The sequence below is a fragment of the Symphalangus syndactylus genome, chromosome 4 (assembly GCF_028878055.3).
Source record: "Symphalangus syndactylus isolate Jambi chromosome 4, NHGRI_mSymSyn1-v2.1_pri, whole genome shotgun sequence".
In the NCBI taxonomy this organism is placed as follows: Eukaryota; Metazoa; Chordata; class Mammalia; order Primates; family Hylobatidae; genus Symphalangus; species Symphalangus syndactylus.
In genome coordinates this window covers 124,781,632-124,799,803 of record NC_072426.2, presented here as the reverse complement: position 1 = coordinate 124,799,803, position 18,172 = coordinate 124,781,632, and the positions used below count along the sequence as shown (strand labels likewise).

The window sequence follows — 18,172 nt, the reverse complement described above, 5'->3', positions numbered from 1 at the left end:
ATATAAATATATATAAATATATATAAATATATATAAATATATATAAATATATATAAATATATATATAAATATATATAAATATATATAAATATATATAAATATATATAATATATATAAATATATATATAAATATATATATATAAATATATATAAATATATATATAAATATATAAATATATATAAATATATAAATATATATATAAATATATAAATATATAAATATATATATAAATATATAAATATATATAAATATATAAAAATATATAAATATATATATAAATATATATAAATATATATATAAATATATAAATATATATAAAAATATATAAATATATATAAATATATAAATATATATGTAATCTTTTATTTAATTTACTAGATTCCATTAGGTGAGATCTAAATTACTAGAATAAAAAGGAGGAAATATCTCTAAACAAATGCAGGAAAACATGTCCAATATGTAAATCCCAAATCCTATAGGATATATATGCCATGGGCTTATTCTTCCTTGATTAAAACATCAATATTAAAATTTCAGCTTTGATGCTGAGACCCTAAATAGCAAAGCAGCAGCTGATCATCAAAACAGTAGACATATTATTTATTTTTAACAGTATTTTTAAATCATAAAACAATATATAACCATTGTAAGAAAAAAATATATAGGCCAGGCACAGTGGCTCATGCCTGTAATCTCAGCAGTTTGGGTGGCCAATGCGGGAGGATCATCTGAGGTCAAGAGTTCAACATCAGCCTGGCCAACATGGCAAAACCCTGTCTCTACTAAAAATAGAAAAATTAGTCAGGCATGGTGGCACATGCCTGTAATCCCTGGTACTTGGGAAGCTGGAGCAGGATAATTGCTGGAACCTGGGAGGTGGAGGTTGCAGTGAGCCGAGATCACACCACTGCACTCCAGCCTGGGTAACAAGAGAGAAACTCCATCTCAAAAAAAAAAAAGAATATATAGCAAACAAAAAGATAATAAAAATCACTCATAGCACCAACATGAGAGACAAACCACTTTTAAAACTTCAATATCTTTCTTTCCAGTCTTTTTTCTTTTCTTTACTTTTTTTTTTTTTTGAAACAGTCTCACTCTGTCACCCAGGCTGCAGTGCAGTGGCACAATCTCGGCTCACTGCAACCTCTGCCTCCCGGGTTCAAGTGATTCTTGTGCCTCAGCCTCCCGAGTAGCTGGGACTACAGGCGTGTGCTACCACAACCAGCTAATTTTTTATTTTTAGTACAGACAGAGTTTCGTCATGTTGGCCAGGCTGGTCTTGAACTCCTGACCTCAGATGATCTGCCCGCCTTGGCCTCCCAAAGTTCTGGGATTACAGGGGTGAGCCACCGCACTTGGCCCCTTTCCAGTCTTTTTTCTATACTTTCTAATAATTTGATCAATTTTATAAAATCAGGAGCATAATCCAAGGAGAGAGGAAGTCAAACTATCTCTGCACACAATATGATTCTATACCCAAAGAATCCCACGGTCTCTGCCCAAAAGCTCCTAAATCTGATAAACAGCCAAGTTTTAGGATACAAAATTAATGTACAAAAAACTGTGGCATTTCCACACACCAACAACATCCAAGCTGAAAGCCAAAGCAAGAATACAATGCCATTCACAATAGCCACAAAAAGAAAAATACCTAGGAATACAGCTAACCAGGAAGGTGAAAGATCTCTACAATGAGAAGTCCAAAATCGTCACTGTAAATTTCTCAGAGAAATCAGAGATGACACAAACAAATGGAAAAACATTCCATGCTCATGGAGAGGAAGAATAAATATTGTTAAAATGGCCATACTGTCCAAAGCAATTTACAGATTCAATGTTATTCCTGTCAAACTACCAATGACATTCTTCATAAAATTAGAAAAAAGTATTTCAAAATTAATATGAAACCTCAAAAAAGCCCAAATGGCCAAGGAAATTCTAAGCAAAAAGAACAAAGTTGGAGCATCATGTTACCAGACTTTAAACCATACTACAAGGCTACAATAACCAAAACAGCAAGGTACTAGTACAAAAACAGACCACAGACCAATGTAACAGAATAGAGAGGCTAGAAATAAAGCCATACATCTACAACCATCTGATCTTCAACAAAGTTGACAAAAACAAGTAATGGGAAAAGGACTCCCTATTCAATAAATGGTGCTGGCATAACTAGCTAGCCATATACAGAAGATTGGAGCTGGACTTCTTCCTTATACCATATACAAAAATCAACTCAAGGTGAATTAAAGACTTAAATGTAAAACCTAAAACTATAAAAACACTGGAAGATAACCCAGGAAATATCATTCTGGATACAGGCCCTGGCAAAGATTTCATGACAAAGGCACCAAAAGCAATTGCAACTGCACAGCAAAAAAACTATCAACAGAGTAAATAAACAAACTACAGAATGGAAGAAAATATTTGCAAACTATGCATCTAACAAAGATCTAATATCCAGAATCTATAAAGAGCTTTTTGGAGGTGTTTTTAGGGTTTTCTAAGCATTCAATTCTGTCATCAGTAAACAGGGACAATTTGACTTCCTCTTTACCAATTTGGATGCCCTTTATTTCTTTGTCTTGTCTGATTGCTCTGGTTAAGACTTCCAGTACTATGCTGAATAGAAGTGGTGAAAGTGGGCTTCCTTGTCTTGTTCCGGTTCTCAGGGGGAATGCTTTCAACTTTTCCCCATTCAGTATAATGTTGGCTGTGGGTTTGTTATAGATGGCTTTTATTAACTTAAGGTATGTCCCTTCAGTGTTGATTCTGCAAAGGGTTTTAATCATTAAGCGATGCTGGATTTTGTCAAATGCATTTTCTGCATCTATTGAGATGATCACATAATTTTTGTTTTTAATTCTGTTTATGTGGTATATCACATTTATCGACTTGCGTATGTTAAACCAATCCTGCATCCCTGGTATGAAATCCACTTGATCATGGTACACTATCTTTTTGATATGCTGTTGGATTCAGTTAGCTGGTATTTTGTTAAGGATTTTTGCATCTATGTTAATCAGGGATATTGGTCTGTAGTTTTCTTTTTTTTGTTATGTTCTTTCCTGATTTTGGTATTAGGAAATACTGGCTTCACAGAATGATTTAGGGAGGATTCCCTCTTTCTCTGTTGGAATCATTTCAGTAGGATTGGTAGCAATTCTTCTTTGAATGTCTAATAGAATTCAGCTGTAAATCCATCTGTTCCTGGACTTTTTTGATGGCAATTTTTTTATTACTGTTTCAATCTCACTACTTGTTATTGGTGTGTTCAGAGTTTCTATTTCTTCCTGGTTTAATACAGGAGGGTTGCATGTGTCCAGGAATTTATCCATTTCCTCTAGGTTTTCTAGTCTGAAGCCATAAAGGTGTTCATAGTAGCCTTGAATAATCTCTTGTATTTCTGTGGTATCGGTTGTAGTAGCTCCCATTTCATTTCAGATTAAGCTTATTTGGATCTTCTTTTCTTGGTTAATCTAATGATCTATCAATTTTGTTTATCTTTTTAAAGAACCAAGTTTTGTTTCATTTATCTTTTGCCTTTTTGTGTTTGTTTCAGTTTCATTTAGTTCTGCTCCAATCTTTGTTACTTCTTTTCTTCTGCTGGGTTTGGATTTGGTTTGTTCTTGTTTCTCCAGTTTGTTTTTGTTTGTTCTTGTTTCTTGAAGTGACTTTAGATTATCTATTTGTGCTCTTTCAGACTTTTTGATGTAGACATTTAGTTGCTATGAACTTCCCTCTTAGCATCACTTTTGCTATATCCCAGAGGTTTTGATCAGTTGTCACTATTGTGGTTCAGTTCAAAGAATTTGTTAATGTCCATGTTGATTTCATTGTTGACCCAAAGATCATTCAGGAGCAGATTATTTCATTTCCATGTATTTGTATAGTGCTGAGGGTTCCTCTTGGAATTAATTTCCAATTTTATTGCACTGTGGTCTGAGTGAGGAGTACTTGATATAATTTCAATTTTCTTTTTTTTTTTTTTTTTTGAGATGGAGTCTCACTCTGTCACCCAGGCTGGAGTGCAATGGCACGATCTCAGCTCACTGCAACCTATGCTGCCCAGATTCAAGCAATTCTTCTGTCTCAACAACCCAAGTAGCTGGGACTATAGGCACACACCACAACACCCAGCTAATTTTTGTATTTTTAGTAGAGATGGGGTTTCACCATATTGATCAGGCTGTTATCAAACTCTTGACCTCAGGTGATCCACCCGCCTCAGCCTCCCAAAGTGCTGGCATTACGCAACTGCGCCCAGCTCAATTTTCTTAAATTTATTGAGACTTGTTTTGTGGCCTTATAGTCTATCTTCGAGAATGTTCCATGGGCTGATGAAAAGAATGTATATTCTGCAGTTGTTGGGTGGAATGTTCTGTAAATATCTGTTAAGTCCATTTGTTCTAAGGTATAGTTTAAAACCACTGTTTTTCTGTTGACGTTCTGTCTTGATGAACTGTCTAGTGCTGTCAGTGGAGTACTGAAGTCCCTCACTATTATTGTGTTGCCATCTCATTTCTTAGGTCTAGTAGTAATTGTTTTATACATTTGGGAGCTCCACTGTTAGGTGCATATATATTTAGAATTGTGATATTTTCCTGCTGGACTAATTCTTTCATCATTATATAATGTTCCCCTTTGTCCTTTTTAACTGTTGTTGCTTTAAAGTCTGTTTTGTCTGATATAAGAATAGCTACTCCTGCTTGCTTTTGGTTTCTACGTTTCCATTTACATGGAATATCTTTTTCTACCCCTTTACCTTAAGTTTATGTGAGTCCTCTGTGTTAGGTGAGTCTCTTGAAGACAGCAGATACTTGGTTGGTGGATTTTTATCCATTCTGCCATTCTGTATTTTTTAAATGGAGCATTTAGGTTATTTACATTCAACGTTAGTATTGAGATACGAGGTACTGCTCTATTCATCATGCTAGTTGCTGCCTGAATACCTTCTGTTTTTTTCATTGTGTTATTGTTTTATAGGCCCTGTGAGATTTATGCTTTAAGGAGGTTCTATTTTGGTGTATGTTGAGGTTTTGCATCAAGATTTAGAACTCCTCTTAGCATTTCTTGTAGTGCTTGCTTGGTAGTGGCAAGTTCTCTCAGCATTTGTGTGAAAAAGAGTTTATCTCTCCTTCAGTTTTGAAGCCTAGTTTCACTGGATACAAAATTCTTGGATGATGATTATTCTGTTTAAGGAAGCTAAAGGTGGGATCCCAATCCCTTCTGGCTTGCAGGGTTTCTGCTGAGAAATCTGCTGTTAATCTGATAGGTTTTCCTTTATAGGTCACCTGATGTTTTTGCCTCACAGCTCTTAAGATTCTTTTCTTTGTCTTGACTTTAGATAACCCGAGGACTATGTGCCTAGGTCATGAAATTTTTGCAATGAATTTCCCAGATGTTCTCTGAGCTTCTTATATTTGGATGTCTAGATCTCTAGCAAGACCAGGGAAGTTTTCCTTGATTATTCCCTCAAATAAGTTTTCCAAACTTTTAGATTTTTTTTTATTCCTTAGGAATACCAATTATTATGTTTGGTCATTTAACATTATCTCAAATTTCTTGGAGACTTTGTTCATTTTTTTTATTCTTTTTTTCTTAGTCTTTGTCAGATGGTTAATTCAAAAGCCTTGTCTTCAAGGTCTGAAGTTCTTTCTACTTGTTCAAGTCTACTGCTGAAACTTTCCAGTGTATTTTGCATTTCTCGAAGTGTGTCTTTCATTTCCAGAAGTTATGATTATCTTTTCTTTATGATACCTATTTCTCTGGAGACTTTTTCATCAATATTCTGTATTTTTTTTAATTTCTTTAAGTTGGTTTTCACCTTTCTCTGGTGTGCCCTTGAGTATATTAATAATCAACCTTCTGAATTCTTCATCTAGCAATTCAGAGATTTCTTCTTGGTTTGGATTCATTGCTGGGTAGCTTGTGATCTTTTGGGGATCACATTCTGTCATATTACCAGAATCCCTTTTCTGGTTCCTTCTTATTTGGGGAGACTGTTTCAGTGGAAAGATCTGGAACTCAAGAGCTGCTGTTCAGATTTTTTTGTCCCACAGGGTGATCCCTTGATGTGGTGCTCTCCCCCTTCCCCTAGACATGGGGCTCCTGAGAGACAGACCGCAGTGATTGTTATCTATCCACCCAGTAGGCCTACCAGGCTCGGGGCTGGTGCTGGGGAATGTCTGCAAAGAGTCCTGTGATGTGATCCATCTTCAGGTATCCTAGCCTGGATACCTGAACCTGCTCTGGTGGAAGTGGGAGGGGAGTAAAGTGGACTCTGTGGGAGTCCTTGGTTTTAGTTTTGTTTAGTGCACTGGTTTTCTCCAATGCTGGTTATGCTAGCTGTGAAGCTGTCACATAGACAGACTCATGACCTCTGGTTAGCCAGGGTGTTGCGGGTGGTGGAATTAGCTGTTTCCCCACTGGGAAAGAGCTGAAAAATTACCTATTGGGTACTATGCTCACTACCTAGGTGACAGGACCATTTATACCCCAAACCTCAGCATCACACAATATACCCATATAACAAACCTGCACATATGGATAAAAGAGAAGCACTGCCCACAATGGATGACTGATTGTGGAGGAGCTGCACTGGTGAATGCAGAGGAGTGTCATGATCAGAATACACTAGCCATAACATAAATGAATGGAAAGAAAACACCAATTATAGTAGTTGAGAAGAGAGATGATGAAGGTCTGGACCAGAACTCTTACAACGGAATGTAGAGAAGCAGGAGTGTAGTTTTAAGAGAGATTTAGTAGGTGAACTCAAGAGTCCCAAGCAGATATGCAGAGGGAAGAGAATGAAGTAAAGGATAATCCTAGATTTCTGGCTTGAGCTACTGAAAAAGAAAGGCAGCAAAGCACAGTAATTAGGACTACATGCTCTAGAACCAGACAGCCTGGCTTGAATTCCATCTCCATTAATTAATACTTTTGTGACCTTGAGATAATTTCTTAAACTCTATGTGGTTCGGTTTCCTTATTTGTACGATGAGAAAAATAATAGAATGTATCTCAAAGGATTTTGTAAGGAATTACATGGAAGATCTTAGAATAGTGCCTGGCACACAGGAAATACCTGATAAATGTTAGCTACATTTGGTTGATGGCTGATGGTGATGCCATTCACCAATACAGGGAATACGAAAGAAGGCACGGATTTCAGGTGTGAAGAACAATGAGTTCAATGCCAGACATGATAACCTGACCTGACTGTGGGACATCCGGGTCTAGCTTAGGAGAGAGTTGTGGGAGTCGGATGCTACTTTATAAGGTGGATGCTAAGGTGATGTCTGAGCAAGTTTCTAGCCAACATGAAAAAGCAGGCCCTGAGGGAAGAACATGTGGGTGAGATGTGGAAAGAAGAAAAAGCTTGGAAATTTCCTAAATCCAAGGGATGAACAGAGAAAAAAAAGACTGAAAAGAAGAGGAAGATTCACAAACGATTCTTCTAATAAAGAAGTACCATAAAACTAAAGAAAAAAACAAAAATATGAATGACATTGAGATGAGGAAAATATACCATCATCCACAGAGAACAGGCTTAAAGATAAGAAATAAAGGGCAGGGACAAAAAGATGCATGTCAATAAAAAGTGGCATTCCCTACAATAGTGTTTTAAGGTTTACTATTTGAAAGAATTACCTAGAAGAACTGCATAATGAAATCTCCAAGTTTATAAGGGCCAAAGGCTCTTTTCCTTACCAAGAAGGAGAAGCCTCAGAAAAATATTACATAGTAGGCAAGAAAATATTTTTCTTTTTTTTTTTTAAATGGAGTTTTGCTCTTGTTGCCTAGGCTGGAGTGCAGTGGTGCAGTCTTGGCTCACTGCAACCTCTGCCTCCCAGGTTCAAGTGATTCTCCTGCCTCAGCCTCCAGAGTAGCTTGGGATTACAGGTGCCTGACACCATGCCCGGCTAATTTTTGTATTTTTAGTAAAGATGGGGTTTCACCATGTTGGTCAGGCTGGTCTCGAACTCCCGACCTCAGGTGATCCGCCCGCCTCAGCCTCCCAAAGTGCTGGGATTACAGACGTGAGCCACCACGCCCCGCAAGAAAATATTTTTCAAGGAAAGAAATCAGAACATAATCTGGCTTCAGCAAAAAATAATCCAAACTGCATTTTACAAATAAATTTCTGGTCCCAAGTTTTCAGTTACTAAACCCAAAAAGCCATTTAAAATCACATCAATTTTGGGCTTGAAGAAAGTGAGAGATATCCATTTAATCCAGATCATAGATATGAGAACTACTTTGGAGAGCTCGTTAAAATGCACATAAACTGAGTTATCCAAGACGTATTGAATCAAAATCTCTTGGTATGTGGTCAGGAAAAATTCTCTGCTTCTTGAAATGTCTAAAATAAGCTTACCAGATGATTCATGTGCACATAGTTTGAGAACCCATAATGTATCTGCTCAGGAGACCAAGGACAAGAAAAAATAAATGGCTTGCACAATAGCACATATCAGAATCACCTAGAGCAGGGGTCCCCAACCTCCGAGACCCAGACTGGTGCCAGTCTCTGGCCTGTTAGGAACCAAGCCACCAAGCAGGAGGTGAGCAGTGGGTGAGCTTTACTTCCTGAGCTCCACCTCCTGTTAGATCAGCAGTGGCATTAGATTCTCATAGGAGCGCAAACCTTATTGTGAAGTGCACATGTGAGGGATCTAGGTTGCACACTCCTTATGAGAATTTAACTAACGCCTGATGATCTCAGGTGGGACAGTTTATTCTCAAGCCACGCCATCCCTGTCATCCATGGAAAAACTGTCTTCCACAAAACCAGTCCCTGGTGCCAAAAGGTTGGAGACTGCTGACCTAGAGGGCTTGTTAAATATAAACCTCAGCCAGGCACAGTGGCCCACACCTGTAATCCCAACACTTTGGGAGGCTAAGGCAGGCAGTTTGCTTGAACTCAGGCGTTCAAGAAGGTGGGGCAACATGGTGAAACCCGTGTCTACAAAAAATAAAAAAATTAGCCAGGCATGGTGGCAGGTGCGTGTCATCCCAGCTACTCAGAAAGCAGAAGTGGGAGGATCATTTGAGCCGGGAGGTCAAAGCTTCAGTGAGCCAAGAATGTGCCACTGCACTCTAGTCTGGGCAACCAGAGTGAGGACCTGTCTCCAAAAAAAAAAAAAAAAAACTCTGAGCTCCACCCTCTGGGCTTCTGATTCAGCCCAAGAATTTACATTTCCAACAAGTTCCCAGGTGAAGTTTGCACTGTTCATCTGGGGACCGCACTTTGAGAACCTCTAGTCTAGACTAGAGTTGTTAGAGACTTTTCTCTGAGTACATCAGTTCAGTGTGGCACTATATACTTAAAGACCAAGACAAGGGTATTTCAGAAATGATGTTAAAAATGAAATGGAAAACATGACCAAACATAAATTATACATATTTATTTTAAGCCATTCTGGTCAATTAGAACAGACAAAAAAAAAAAAATGGAAAAGATCCAAACTATGCTAGAAAGAAATTATAAGGGTCATAGAATATGTGAAGAGACCAAAATGGATGAATTAATTAAAAAGACTAAATTTACAAAAGAAGGCAGAGATAGATTATAATTTAAAAATCGATAAAATTATGAAAAGATATGTGCAAAACGAACAAATTTCAGATTTATAGCATTATGTAGGTGGCTTGATTATTTGACCCTAACAAGTCACTTTTTAGGTATATTTTTGTGTTATTTACTAAAACAGTTTGGGGGCTAGATTTTTATTCAAAACCACTTTTGAAAATGGCTTCCCACTGGCTCCCCACACAAAGCCAGGGAAGCCACAGAGAAACATTCCTCACTTACCATCCCAATTCTGCATGACTCAGACATTCTTGGCATTACATTAGAAAGGAGAGCCTTCTAATGCTGCCATAACTGCTCTTCTTTTCTCATGTAGATGACTTTTAACCCTGAAATAGCATATTCAAATATACAATTATCTCAACAGCTCAGAATATCTGTAATTGCCTCTATCCACCTGCTATTTGTCTCACTGTTCTAAGAACACAACCAAATTTCATAACAGATGAATTCTACTGACGGCTTCTCCTGAGGACTATCATACACATTTTGCATCATACTGTCTTCAAGCTTTCAGAGTCCATCTTCAAACCCATTTTCCACTTGGGTGGTCCTTGTTATGCTACCTTTAGTATCCACCATCATTTCCTCGGAAGAAACCAATACACCCAAGTGTTACATCCTTTCATTATCCAAGTCAGTCCTACAACCACCTAAGCTACTCCCTCTACCTTCTTAGTATCCTTGCCAGGCCTTCCCTTTTACATATATTTGCTTTTGTACTCTTCACACCCCACTCCCAAAGTTTCCTGCACAACTCAAAATAACCTCACATCTAAGGCAACAATATTTGGTTTCTGACCTTTTCCAAACCAGTATAAATATCATTCTATCACTCATGCTGCTTTCTAGAGCTAAGAGGCAAGAACATGTTCCAAACAACTTCTGCTCTACAGACAGGTGAATGGTTGTAAACGACTATAGATTATCCCCAGGATTCATGAGTGGCTAATTCTTTATCATAAGAATGTTGATTCTGCTAAGGACCTTGAAATTAAAGCTCCCTAAAACATCAGAGGAGCTCTCATTGGTTGGAGTTAACTGGGAAAAGCCCTGTAACAGAGGATACACACACACACATTCCAACCTTAAGACCAAAACTCAGAGTTCATCAGAGTCAAATCCCAAATTTAAGAAGTCATTACCCAACAAATGACTAACATAAAACTTAAATACAGGCTCAATGCCTATTAACAATTATTAAATCTTAGTCTAAAATGAGCTCCAAATTTATGCAATACCACTTTGTTCCTGAAATACCTTAATTAGAAATAGAACTTCTTAAGAATTCCTACATGGACATAAAACAGCTATTTATGATTATCAGCTTTTCTTTTCCTTATCTTAAACTGTCTCTAAAATGATAGACTTGGAAGACTAGGGGGAAGGGAAGGTTAGGGAGAGATTTCTTAAAGGATACAAAATTACAGCTAGATAGTTAACTATAGTCATCCTACCATGGTATAGAACAGGAGAACTTATTTCTCCTATCTAGCTGTAATTTCGGATCCTTTAACAAATCTTTCCCTAAGCCTCCCTTCCCCCCACTCTTCCCAGAAAAGCACACAATCATAAATAGCTCCTTTGTGTCTACACAATAAGTTGCACTAAATTTTTTAAAATACAAAGATCCTAGGTAGAGGTCTGATTTTATTGGAGCAGGGTGTCAATCTCTGTTGACATTCACTTGCAATATGCAGATTCCCAAGTCCTGCCCCTACCATTCTGATTCTGATTTTGATACACTAGTTTCAGGCCTACTAATATGAAATTTTTAATGTGTATTTTTAGCAAGCACTCTAGTAACACTTAGGGAAATACTGCAAAACACCCCCCCCCACCCCCACAAGAAGATCATTTATAGAGGCAAATTATAAAGCATTAGAGGTATATCTAATAAGGAAGTTTCTGATTAACATAGGAACTCTTCTACAATACTAACAGATTGACTTCTTGATTTTAATAAGAAAATCAACATTTATACAGTCAAATAAATAGTACATGCCTCTGTAAATTATGAAGCCTGAACAATTATTTTTTTCTTTTTTTTTTTTTTATTATACTTTAGGTTTTAGGGTTATTTTAACAATACTACCATTGCTGAAACTCAGAGTCACTTCTTAGAATTTATTTTCAATACAGTGTATGAGTCTTCAAATCACAAATTACAAAAAGAAAAATTGGTTTCCTTATGTTATTGCTCCTTCTTGGTTTTGATCAAAATTAGACAACCCCAGGTATGATCATCACCCAAGCTCTAAATGAGTTTAGACTATTTTCTAAGTATATCCTTACAAGGTTGATATTTGCCACCAGAGAACATAGGATGTTTAGAAGAATGCTACCAAAGGGTCAAGATGCAGTTCTTAAGAAAAGATTTTTTAAATGCTTCGCATAGAGGATAGAGTACAGCCTCTCCCTAAGACATTTTAAACAAGATAATGTTCACTTGGATGTGTAAGTTCAAGTAGACTTGCTTTAAAAAAAAAAAGTATAACATATTATTGAGCATTACTGAACATATGTCAATAATAATGAGAAAAGAAGACATTACCTGGGGCTGCTGTCTTCAATAACCTACTGCTGGGTTGTATTTGCTCACTTCACTCTTCAGAGAAGCGGAAAGATTTCTCTCACATTTGGCTCTGCTGGAAACCCCTAGAAGAAGACTTTAAAAATCTATGAAGAAGAATAAAAATAATAATTAATAAACTGCAAAATCCAATCTGAGTATCTCTATTTTTTCTCTGCTCCCATTTACCACTACATGTTGTACACTGAGTGGGTTCTCCCAGTGTGCATTTGTCTTCACCATAAAAAAATAAATAAATAAGCAAAAAGCAAATCTTTATTTAGAAATCTGAATGCTAGCCAAAAATGAGAAACTCCTGCTGGGTAACAGAAAATAGAAAAGGATTCTTCCATCTTATAAGAGATGTCAAACAATTATATGCTTCTTTTAGGAGTGAAAAAAAGTGTGAAAGTAAATCCATATCCATGGGTCAACAGCATCATATTAAGATAATAATGATAGCATAATATAAAATAGCAAAGAAAGGAGCACAAAAAACTTTTTAGAAACAATTTCAAAAAATGTACACATTCCCAAATATTTCTGAGTAACTTTGACCTCTCTAGATACTGACAATTCAAAGTTCAGGTTTTCGCCATCCAATGGGCAAAGTCTACTTTGGTCTTAGACACACATCTCCTATCATCGGGCCTAACTGGCAAGATAATTTTCGTAACACAAATGTGTGGCTTAATGCCTATCTTACAACCAGAAAAACATGAGCTTGAAGAGAAGCTGGCAAGGAAATTATCCTACCTGGGAGAAACACAGAGAACAAAACCTAGAGGTGTCCAAGACAGCAATAAGAACATCTAGAGAAACTAACCCTTAGCAGTTAGCCAGAAGCTAACATAGATACTAAACAAAACCACAAGGAGCCACTATTCGATATCACAATAAGTGGAAGCCAGAGAAAATGTCCGAGAGTACATTTTTTAAGGAAATAATAAATACCGTACTTAAATTTAAAACATGGAAACAGGCTGCTCTGCCTATGGAGTAGCCATTCTTTTATTCCTTTACTTTCTTAATAAACTTGCCTTCACTTTACTCTATGGATTTGCCCTCAATTTTTTCTTGTGTAGGTGCAAGAAGCCTCTCTGAGGGTTTTAAAAAAATAAAAAATAAACATGGAAACAATTTAAATGCCAATAACTGAGGAAGTCAGTTTGTCACAAACTAAATTTGCCACAACCACACAATTTACTTAATCACAATTCTGTTGGCCATTAAAAACTTTTCATTCCATAATATGTATATATAAACATACTTCAAAACATCAAGCTGTACATAATACATACAATTTTATGTCAATTTTTTAAAGTAATTTTTAAATAAAAAAGAAAGATGTTATGAGTTACAATAAAATGAGAATATGTAGTTTATAATACAAAGCAGAAAGAAAAAGCAGGGTACAATGTTGTAATTACATATGATCACTACTACTTATGCAAAAGAAAAAAACAAGATGCAATTTCTTCTGATATAGTTATAAATAATAAGTAAAATAGTTTCTATCTTTAGATGGGTTGAGGGGAGCAATTCAAGTCAGAGTCCTGTAAAACAAATATGTCTTTTCGAAATCTCTATATAGCCATGATTTCTCCAGCCCCAAAGGGTAAGCCACTCATTCACATAATAATTTTTCTGCAATAGTCCAATGTAATAAAAGATGGCCCTAGAAGTCTCTACAAAAGGTGTTGTGTATGTGTGTTTAACCTATGTGTGTATGTGTGTCAAAGGCTTAGAATGTCCCTTTTCTTACAACAAATACTTCGTGAAAAGAAAAAATGGGGGTGGGGGGACACAATGTGACCTAAATCTTCAAAACTAGGCACAGGAGTAGCAGTGGCCAGGCATGAGAAGAGTGGAGTATGAAAAGTAAAGGATAACATTTTGCATGCAAAAAACAAATTCTTCATATTCAAATTTCCTCAATACCTTCAAATCAGCCTTCTTCAGTCTAATCAATTAATCATTTATTAACCACCTGGGAACTACTAGTATCACCTCATAACCAAATCTCTGGCCATTTAATCGCAAGGGGTTTTACAAGTAACGGAATTCCCCTTCTTCCATATCCTACATGAACAGTTTTATCATCATGTGCTGGAGAGATACAGGCTCTTTTACCTCCTCTTAAGAATTACAGATTGCTGCCAGATGCTTTTCTGGTGATTTCAAGACTTTTCTCATCTTGCAACTTGTGAATTATGAAAGGGCATCCCTAATTCATGAGAAATACTTCTCCCATCTCAATGTCCATTATCATATATCCTCCCCTTACACTCTACAATTTTAGGCACTCGCACACATATGGTTTTACTTAGGTAATAAGGCATTGCTGGGTATCAGTTAAGGGCTTCACTAAGAACCACTCTTATATTTTACCATCATGATTCCGCCAGCAGCAACGCTTCATGACTTCAAAGGAAGCTGAGTCCTTTGACAGTAATGCACAGAATGACATCGAAAGCAAGGTTAAACGGAATTCAAGTAAATTGAAAGAACTCTCTTAAAATTCACTGGTTCTTGATAATTCTCTTGGTTGTCATCTCATTTAATAACAAAATATGTCTCCTGCCAAAAAGTGGGGAAGTTGGCAGTTAACAATTCAGTCACACTCAAATCTCTCCCCAGGCAAATGCTTTCCTTCTAACAAAACATTCTACCTCCACATAATAAAATCAAATTCAGGCTCACAGTCCTTCTGTGTAATAGCTATATCACATCCCTAATTTCAACAGAGGAACAAAATTTAAAGCTCATTTCCAGATGGCATAAATTCAGTGAATTTAGACCTCTACTATGTCAAGTTCAGAAATATGCTAATAGGCAGAGAGTACACAAAAGCACAGCAAAACCACCAAATGAACACTTTGTTGGGGTGGGGAGAGAGAATTAATATCCACATCATGGATTTCTCCATACACCAGAGAAACAAATGTGGGTGGGGTACACATTTATACAGGAGGTGTGGATTATCCATAGTATTGTATTAATTGATCTGTAATATAATCAAATGCTTTCCTGGAGGATAAGTAACCAACCAACTAATGAAGAGAGAAGTTTCAAACAATTCAATAAGTTTTCAAATACATGAAGCTGACTATGAGCTAATTATTGAACAATTTCATTCTCAAAAAGGATTGAACTGGGACAGGTAATACATTATATTCACATGTGGAAACTCCCATAGTAGAACAAAATATTCTACACAGGTCCACAAACTTCACAGATTCCATTAAGCACGCTAATAATAACTTAAAGTCTTAAAATGGATGGACCCATACTTATCACTTAAGTGCAATCCCTGAGTTTTACAGCGGATAAAACTGAAACACAGAGAGGATGAGTGACCTGTTCAAAATTAAGTTGTGTTAAAAGATGAAGACAGAGGTAGAAGCCATGTCTTCTAAGCCCCACAGTAATATTGTCTTCTCCACATTAAGCTCACAATTCCTCAACAGTGTATCCATTAAGTTGATTTTATTCCTCCTCTCAACAGCAAACCTTCTAAAGCTTTAGGAAAAGTTGAACCAAATGAAGCTTCAATCTTCAATTTCCATTCAATCAATCCCTGAGATTTCACATTAATTACATACAATTCTTTTTTACCCAAGAAACTGAGTGTAATTTGGGTGACTTTGGGAGGGTCTCAACTACAAAACAAATTCGTGAATTGGAGCATACCACAAGGGAAGGAAAAGGAAGCAGGCAGAGACCACAAGTACCTTAGAAATACACCAAGAATACTGACTTATTAAAATGAATAATGAAGGTGAATGAAACCAAATTCTAGTATTAAAGTGATGTTTCCCAATGTGACAACTACTCATAAGGTGTTTTTTTTAAGTAGTCATTGTCCAGGGTTCTGTAGTTAAATAAATTTGGGGAAATGCCACATTCTAAATGTTCTTCTTGAATATTCACAAAGCACAGTATGTATATTAAGGCTCTAAGAAGGCCTTGTAGAAAAGAAGTCTGCTTAGTTTTGTTTAGTCCAATATTATTTGACATCTTTGGTTTGCACAGCTAGTATTGGTAACCTCCAAGAAACATACTTCAGGAAGTATATACAGCATTCTTGGTGAAAAACCCAAGTCTGACACTCATTAAGCAGTATTTATAATATGACCACCCTCTTCCAGACTCAGCTGTTAAAAATCAACTTGTGAGGCAAAGGAATCTTGTTTTTACAACAAAAATCACCACCACCACTAGCACGTAATAAGTGCTAAGAGCAAGGCATGTGCTACGTGTAGATTTCTTTTGAAATGAGGCTAGGCATGTCTTCAGCCACCAAGTTAGCTTTCCCAGAAATTGTATCTTTTCATATATAAACAAAACATCTTGTATAAACGTTTTTTACACAAATAAACATATTACACTATTTTATACATTGGCAATGTTTCCAAATTGGTACCTAAAGAGAATTCACTGGTGTGGATTTTTATGACCAGACATTTTTGAGTGTACAGCTGTAACATAATGTATTGATTCAGTATCCTATTACGAACATTAGGTTGTTTCCAACCTTTAGCCATTATAAACACTACTACAATGAGTACCTTTGTACATAATTTTCTCATGCATGTAATAAGTATGTACAGTATATGCAGAATACATTCATAGTGTGTATGAATGTTTGTATGTCTAGGACTGTGTTTTTGTATCTAGGATAAATTTCTCAAACTGAAATTCCTAGATAAAGCAATATGAAATTTTCACATTATAGATTTTGCCAATTGCCCACTAAATAGACTAATGTTTTGCACCTATACTCTCTACAGAATAGGTTATAAGACTTTGTAATCTTTGTCCATCTAACAGTGATAAATGGTACCTTGGTGTAGTTGTAATGTGCATATCTGTGATAATGGGTGAAGTTAAGCATCTTTTCATATGTTTAAAAGCCACTGTTATTTCCCTTCCTTTAGACTATTTGTAGCCTTAGTCCATTTTTCTTCTGGTTTTTGGACTTTTTCTTATGGATTTTAGGAGCTTTTTATTAAAAAAATTAGTCCCTTCATGATTTGAGAAGCAAATATTTTCACCAATTTTCTTGTTCCTTGAAGTATGCAGAAGCTATTCAGGTTTTTTAAAACATGTAATCAAATATGTCAATCTCTCCTTTTATGGCTTCTCAGTTCTCTGTCTTACTTAGAAGGGCCATATGTACATACTCCAAGATTATAAAATAATTTTCCCATGTCATTCTACAGTCTAGTTTATATCTTAAATTTGTTTATCATAGATTGAGTTTTGGCTTAACATTTGAGATACTGCTGCAAATAGTACCTTTTCCACCAGACAGCTACCTGGTTATCCCTCAGTTATGGAACTGAGCAACTTCACCAACTAATTTGAAATACCACCTTTATCATATGCTACATATGGTATCTGGCAATACCAATGTTTCAATTATTATGCTAAATATGGCATCTGGCAATACGAATGTTTCAATTATTGTAGACTTACTAAGCTGGATTTTATTCTCTTTTTCAGAATTGTCCTATTTGTGGTTGTTTACTTTTCCAAATGACCATAGAAACCAGCTTATTTAGAGACCCCAAAAATCCTGTTGTTATTTTTACTGGAATTACATAAAAATACAGATTAATTCACAGAGAATTGGCATCTTCACATCCAAGAATATGATTGGACCTTTCCATTTTTTCTTATCTTTTTTTTTACACTTCAGGAGCATTTTTAAACACCTTCACATACAGCATCCATATTATTTTCTTAAGTTTATTCTTAGATATTTCATCCTTTTTATGCTAATGGCCTTTTTTCCCAATATATCTTCTAACTGGTTATTGTTAGCATATATGGAAGTTATGAATGTTGACACATTACTTTGGTATCCAGGCACATTTATAGATTATCATATTCTTCGTAATTAGTTTTTCATTTTATTCTCTTGGATATTCGAATCACATATTCCCATTATTTGCAAACAACATTCATTTACCTCCTTTCTGATTTTCTTGAT

The 18,172-nt window shown here is 36.0% G+C and overlaps 1 protein-coding gene across 4 annotated transcripts in view; it reads right to left on the bottom strand.

The window, feature by feature from the left end:
• Positions 1–18,172, bottom strand: part of FHIP1A (FHF complex subunit HOOK interacting protein 1A) — a 270,913-nt gene that overhangs the window by 185,556 nt on the left and 67,185 nt on the right. For 3 of the 4 annotated variants that reach the window (XM_055276115.2, XM_063638267.1, XM_063638268.1), the window contains exon 2: positions 12,157–12,281. The gene's annotated coding sequence lies outside the window, so the exon portion shown is untranslated. Of the gene's footprint in view, positions 1–9,824; positions 9,932–12,156; positions 12,282–18,172 lie in introns of all 4 variants that reach the window. The other variant, XM_063638266.1, reaches the window with a different exon arrangement.